General features: G+C 36.8%; 1 pseudogene; it reads left to right on the top strand.

Moving 5' to 3' along the window:
• Positions 1 to 2902: 2902 nt before the first annotated feature.
• Positions 2903 to 3001, top strand: LOC132275551 (small nucleolar RNA R71; annotated as a pseudogene).
• Positions 3002 to 7185: the final 4184 nt, after the last annotated feature.

The raw sequence follows: 7185 nt of genomic DNA, 5'->3' as shown, positions 1-7185 counted from the left end.
ATCAATCTTTCTTCTAAAATTTTTGAGTTTTTTGAAATTATTTTTTTTTTTTTTTGAATAAATAATTTGGAAAAATAAAAATAAAATCAAAAAAATCAAAAATAGAAAATTTAAAATTTAAAATTTAAAATTTAAAATATTTTTGGATTTTTGGAAAATTAAAAGAAAATAAAATAAAAGCGAATAATTTTTTTTTTTTTTTTTTAAGTTTAAAAATTTAAAAGTCAAAACAGAGTCAAAGCAATAAATTTCAGAATTAAGATCGATCTAAACTAAATGTTCGATCGATCTGACCAAGAGCAAAAATATTCAGGTTTTTGGGTTCAAAAATTTTTCTAAGTGTTGAACACTGCAGATCGATCCAATAGTGAAGTTGGATCGATCAAAGAAATTCAGATCGATCTATGAAAGTCTTCGATCGATGAGAGAGAGAGCTGAAATATGTAGGTTTTTCTCGATCAATAAGACAGAGGGTGATTTGGATGCAGGTTTGATGCAAGTGGGAAGTTCGATCGATCGAACTCATTTTGAGATCGATCGAACTTATGCAAAATGCTTAATTTCAACATAAAAGTGCATGCAATCCTAATCACAGTTCCTAGCAATGCATATGAACCCAAAGCCAATATCTAGACTTCGTAAGAAATGAAATTAAAGATAGAAATGAGGGAGGAATAGAGTTTTAACACCCTACGAAATGTCTTGCTAGTCTTTAACGTCTCTAGCAAGACGTTGGGCTCTTTTAGCCCAGATCAAACATCTTATAATGCATCCCCTCCTTGACGGGGTAATAGATGCTTTGAACTCCACCCAACAAATAGTTCTTTAAGAAACTTGTTGGATTAAGCTTAAAAGAATTTTTCGGTCCTTGGTCAAAACAATCTTTGGGCTTCCATGCCCTTTCGAAGTAAGAATTTGAAACAATTTTCTTAGAATGCAGAGTTGAAGATGAACTTTTTGAAACTTCGGTCTCACATAAAAACTCATTTCCTTCACATTTAAGGTCATGACATTTCTCCACAACATTAACTTCTTCATGCTTGTCAAATGAATTAGGAGTCGGATTGAAGAAATTCAACTTCACCTTCATGTGTCCAAATGGGATCTTCATTATCCCCGTCCTACAATTAATGTTGGCATTTGCAGTTGCCAAGAAAGGACGGCCAAGGATAATGGGAATTTGGCTCTTAGGATTCGGGACCGGTTCCTTGTTAATGACAACGAAATCAACGGGGAAGAAGAATTTATCAATCTTAATCATTGCATCCTCAATGATACCCCTAGGCTTTTTGATGGATCAGTCGGCAAGTTACAAAACCACCGACATTGGTTTCAAGTCTCCTAAGCCTAATTTGACATATACTGAGTATAGAAGAAGATTAACACTAGCTCCTAAGTCAAGAAGAGCCCGATTAATTATATGATCTCCAATGATGCATGAAGTGGTAGGTGAACCAGGGTCCTTAAACTTCATAAGAGTGTTATGCTGCAAAATTGAGCTTACTTGCTCGGTTAAGACCACTTTCCTAGGTGCTTGGCTTTTGTTCTTCCTCTTTTAGGTGCATAAGTCTTTCAGAAACTTGGTATAAGCCGGAATTTGCTTGATTACATCCAAAAGTGGAAGATTGACTTTCACTTGCCTAAATACATCCATAATTTCATTTATTTTGGCCTTTTGCTTGTCAATTGAAATGGATCCTTTTAAGGCATCCAGGAATGGAGCTCTTAGCTCAAAAACCTTTTCAGACATTTTCTTTGAAGTCTCTTCAACACAAGAAGTTTTGAAATCATGTTGCAAATTTTTCTTTTCAAAATCACTTTTCAAGATATTCTCATTTGAAAGATCATGCATATGCAATGAAAAAAGAATAGGATGTGAAATGGAACTGGTGTCAACTGGTGGTTGCACCGGTTCACTCTCTTCATTGGACATACCCACTTGGTTGTCCACAATCTTCCCACTTCTCAAGGTAGTCACCGCGTTGACATGCTCTATTGTGTGACCTTCCGATAAGGAATGAGTCTCCACAACACATTATTGCTTTTGTGGGGCATTCAAAGGCATTTTCCCTTTCTCTCTAGTATTTAAAGTACTAACTATTTGCCCTACATAGGTTTCTAGCTAGGAATGGATTGAGAATGAGAATGAAGCAATTGAGTATTAGCCTCTAAAGTGCCCAGAGCGGTCAAAACTTTCTCTTCAAAAGCGGGACTCCTAACATTTCTTTGAGAATATGATGGTTGATTAGGAAAATGAGAATTAGAAAATTAGTTTCCTTGTGATTGAAATGGTCTATATCCTTGGGAACCTTGGCTTTGCATTGGAAGTGGAACATATTTCCCTTGAAAACTACCTTGGGGAGGGTTTGAGCCTTCCCCTTGGTTTCTCCAAGAGAAATTCGGGTGATTCCTCTAACTAGGATTATAATGATTGCTATAAGGATTGTTCCCTTGTTTAACAAAAGCTGCATTGACTTGTTCATGATGCTCACTTTGCACATGTCCATGGAGACAACTAGAAGTAGAATGTAAAACACTTAAACAAGTCATACATGTCTCATTGGATGTATGATGGGAATGGTTAGGGATGAAAGATACTTGATTTGCTGAGTTTTGGTTGATCAAGAATTGATCAAACCTTTGAGATAAGGATTTCATTTTGGCGGCTATTTCATTTGAATAGTTGACTTGATATAAGCCAACACTCTTCCTTCCACTAGAATTCCTACCATTCTTAGAAGATAAAGTTTAATGCAAGGAATTTTCACTCATGCTCCTATAAAGACGCCACACGTCATCCTAATGCCTATCAATGTAAGAGCCACCCATGGAAGCATCAACCATGCCCTTATAATTGTCCGATAAGCTCTCAAAGAAATATTGAACTAATTGCCATTTGGGCATGTCATGATGTGGACACTTCTTAAACAATTCATTGAATCTTTCCCATGCCTCATGGAACGTTTCCCCATCCCCGTGTGAAAACTCTCGAATTGAGGTTCTCATGGCATTGGTCTCAGAAACCGGAAAGTACTTTTTCAAGAACTCTTGTTGCATTTCTGCCCAAGAAGTTATTGAAAAAGGCCTAAGATTGTGAAACCAATATTTTACCTTGTCTTTAAGGGAGAATAGAAAAAGTTTAAGCCTTAAGACCTCTTCTGGCATGTCCGTGTATCTCACGGTGGAACATACTTCAAGAAACTCATCCAAATGCTTGTAAGGTTCTTCACTTGGAAGTCCATGATAGTTAGGAAGCATTTGAATGGTTTGTGGTTTGATCTCATAGTGGAGTGCTCTAAATGGTGGCAATTGAATGCATGTGGGTGCATTGTATTCATTAGGCACATAGTGATCTCTTAAAGCAAGGGGAGGATTAGCAATTGGAGGTGCAACATGGGCACCTTGATTGCCTTAAATGATGGGAGGTGGTGGAGCATAGATTGGCCTTGGCATTCCTAATGGAACTTGGCCTTGTTGTTGTGGTGGGTGAATGAATGGCCTCGGCATGCCTAATGGTACTTGCATGTTATCATGATGCACATTTGGGTGGAGGATGCCTTGTTGGTCTATGTGACCGAGGTCCTCCACATGGTCCTCATTATGTCCTTCCATTGATGAAATGGATTGACTAGAACTTCCTCTTCCCCTAGAGTTTCGAACAACGGATTCAAGATGAAAATTTAGAGGGACAAGAGTATGTTTCAATGATCTACAACCATGCATGCACAACAAAAAATAACAAGCAACAAGTAATGAACAAACACTTCACCTTCGCAGCAAATCAACAATTAACAAACTTCTTCCATATACAATGATCCCATACTCCCATGCTATCAACAATATGCAAAGAAAAGTAAATTGCCTCCACGTGGGCTCACGATTTATCTAAGAATTGAAATACAAGCCTCCATGCGGGCCGACAATTTAACTAGAGATTGAGTTAAGAAAGAGCTCACAAAGGGTCCTTAGCACTTCAATTCAATTTTTAGTTTTTAGCCTTGCAAATTTTTAGAATTTTGCGTTTTTCCTTTGCTTTTCTTAGCTCCTTGCTTGGAATTCTCCTTTGCTTGGAATGCTCCTTTGCTCACCTTCCTAGCCCAATGCTCCTAATCAAACAAGAACCAACACAATAAGTAATCAAAAGAAAAATAAAAAGACACGATCAAAAGAATACTAATTCCTAATTGATTTCACAAATATGACGTTGCCTTCAATCAATCCCCGGCAAGGGAGCCAAAAACTTGGTTATTTAATTTGGGTGTCATGTCCCAAACCCAAAGTTTGTGCACCAAAAGATAATGGTGTAGAGCTATGATGAATATGGCCAAGTTTTACATTTAGAAATTGCCACTACTACCTTTCACTAAAAATATAGTTAGGTCAAGTAAGGATCATCCCAAGGGATTGGTGGGTCATATTAAGTTGTGGAATCGAGATTAGGGTTAGTAGGTCAAGTGATCAAAAGATTGGTTGGTGGTTGAATTACACTAAGATGCAATTTAAACTAAAGTAGGTAATTAAATGTGATGAAGAGAAAATAACAGAGAGATCTTGGGGTTTAGAGATCACCACTAAGCGTAGCTTTTCTACACCCTTAATGAATGATTAATGAGGGGAAAAACATGTATTGCAACATAGTGTGTGTGTGCGTGGTTGTTTCAACAAGCATAGATGACAAATCAAGCATATATTGTCTAAGCAACATGGTGGATAGCATAATATATCAAACTAAGCCATTAATCCTTTCTTTAAGCTCACAATCCGAACACATCACAAGGTTAGAGATACATGCTACTTGCTTTCATAAGTATAGAATATCAAACAATAAGCATGGATTGTCCTCCTATTTACCACCTAAACTACAACTACACTACAATTAAGCTAATAACATGAAATTAAACTAAGGGAGAGGCACAATCAATCAAGAAATGAGTATGAACCATCAAATAAACCACAAAAGCATTCCATTAAGCACTATGTCTTGACAATTTCTAGATCTATAGCATTAATACACATAGACATACATCAATAACACAAGAAATAGAGATAAACACATGAACATCTATTCTAGCATACATAGATATATGGATAGAATGAAATGATCAATTGGAAGCATTAAACCACACAAATTATTGAATATACAAGATCTATATATATAAAAGTGTTAAAACACGTATTACAATACAAATCCCCTCAAAAATACATAAATCAAGATGTAGAAAACATGCTTAGGGCTAACTCTAGCCCCAAGAGGATGTCTAGCCACTCATGGATGGTGTCCTCCAACCCTCAAGGGCTAACTCCATGGTAGAGATTTCTCCTCTTCTTGGTTGATGGAAGAACTCCGAGCTTGTGTCTCTAGCCTTCTTCTTTCTTTTCTTACTCCCTAAGAATATTGAAATTGTGTCTCTATCTACTCTCAAGTATATATCTCAACAAATGGCTCATATTCTTTATATAGGTAGGTTAAATATCACCCCAAATGAGCTGGGCTCGTACACTAATATTCCTTCCAATGATTGGATATGAGACAACTTTTAGTGAGCTGGAATTTAGATTTTCTTGGGATTTGGGAAGTTCGATCGATCAAACTTGTGGTGAGATCGATCGAACATAGGTGAGATCTATCGAATTTAAGCTGGATCGATCCTCTATGGTAGCGACTTTTTGGATAAAAACAAATCTGAGATATTTTGAAAATATTTTTGGGAAAGAGACAAATGTGGTAGGTAGGGTGGTACAAGTGAATAAGATAGAATCTTTTCGATCGATCAGAAGAAAGTTGGATTAATCGAACTTTGTGGGATCTTTGGATAAGGACAAGAGAGCTTGGATCCATCTTGGAATGCTGAGATCGATGAATTTTCGATCGATCGAATATTTGCTGAGATCGATCGAACATGCTGAATTTCCACGACTTGCTTCCTTTTGCTCCCACTTTGCTCCTTTCTTTGATTTATCTCAAGATTGCTTCAATTATGCTCTTATTTAGCTGAGTTAGCTTATTTTGGGGATAAGTACCTGAAAATGGAAATAATACAAAATCAATCTAAAGCGGGAAAATAAGATAGATAAAGGTTCTAGAATAGCTAAGCTTAAGGGGTTTAAATGAGCACTTTTCAACACTCATCATGTATATGTTGATTTGTGTGAAAAACATGTTTAAGTGTTGATTTTATATACCTACCTTGCCAAATTATGATTGTATAAAATCATGTTGTAGTTTCCTTGGAATCTCTTGTAAAACATGCTATATAATTAAAGTTTGAATTAGTTGTAGAATGATGAATATTGACATGGCATGACGCATTCGTGCAAAAGCATTGGGAAGGAAATGGGAATGATGTGATTTGAAATGAAAAAGGGGCTTTGGGAAAATATTTTGACAAAGAGATTTTGTGAAAACCCGGTCGCCGAGAAGTTACCAAAATGCCGTGGTGTTAATGTAACCCAGAGGGAACTAGGGGAATCACTCTAGTGTGGTTGAGCTATCTGGGCCCCAAATGACGCCATAGAGTTACCAAGGGTCAGGGACAATAGCCAATCCTTCTCTCATGTCGCCGAGGCATCACCGAGGGACGGGTTATGTTAACAGTTTGAAAAGTGGAGAATGGAAGTGATTTTTCTAAAAATGGGGAGCGACATACATGGCATTGCATTTCATGGCACGAATTTGTTTTATTATGACTTGAGTTTGTTGTACCTTCTCCCGGCATAGCATGACCCTAACTCCTATTGTTCTATTCATTGTTTGGATTCACGGGGTCCCAAAAAAATTTACTCACCCCTTCATATTTAACATTTTTTAGGACTCGGAAAGAAGTGGTGGATGCAGACCCTTCACAAGCTTAAGGAGGATTAGAAATCCATTTTTGTCATCTTCTATATATTTTTCATTCTCTTGTAAAGTCTCAAACCTCTGTAAAGTGTATTCATTTTGTAAATCATGGCCATATATTGTAACTATAACTCTTGATGGTATTTTGAAGTGAAGTGAAATTATGTAAATGTTTCATGATAGATGGGAAATTAAGTTATGTTTTGACCAATTGTAGATGCCTTCTTAACTGTTTTATGTCATGTTCTGTTGCCGTGAATTCGGAATGTGATTGCATAACAGGTTCGGTATAGGTTTGGCCCAATAGCAAACACAGTTGGAGATCATTCCTGAGAGTTTGGTTGTGA

This window comes from Cornus florida, unplaced genomic scaffold (assembly GCF_030987335.1).
Source record: "Cornus florida cultivar Cherokee Brave unplaced genomic scaffold, ASM3098733v1 CherokeeBrave_3.0.0_Hap2_Chr09, whole genome shotgun sequence".
NCBI lineage: Eukaryota > Viridiplantae > Streptophyta > Magnoliopsida > Cornales > Cornaceae > Cornus > Cornus florida.
This window is presented reverse-complemented; position numbering and strand designations above follow the sequence as displayed.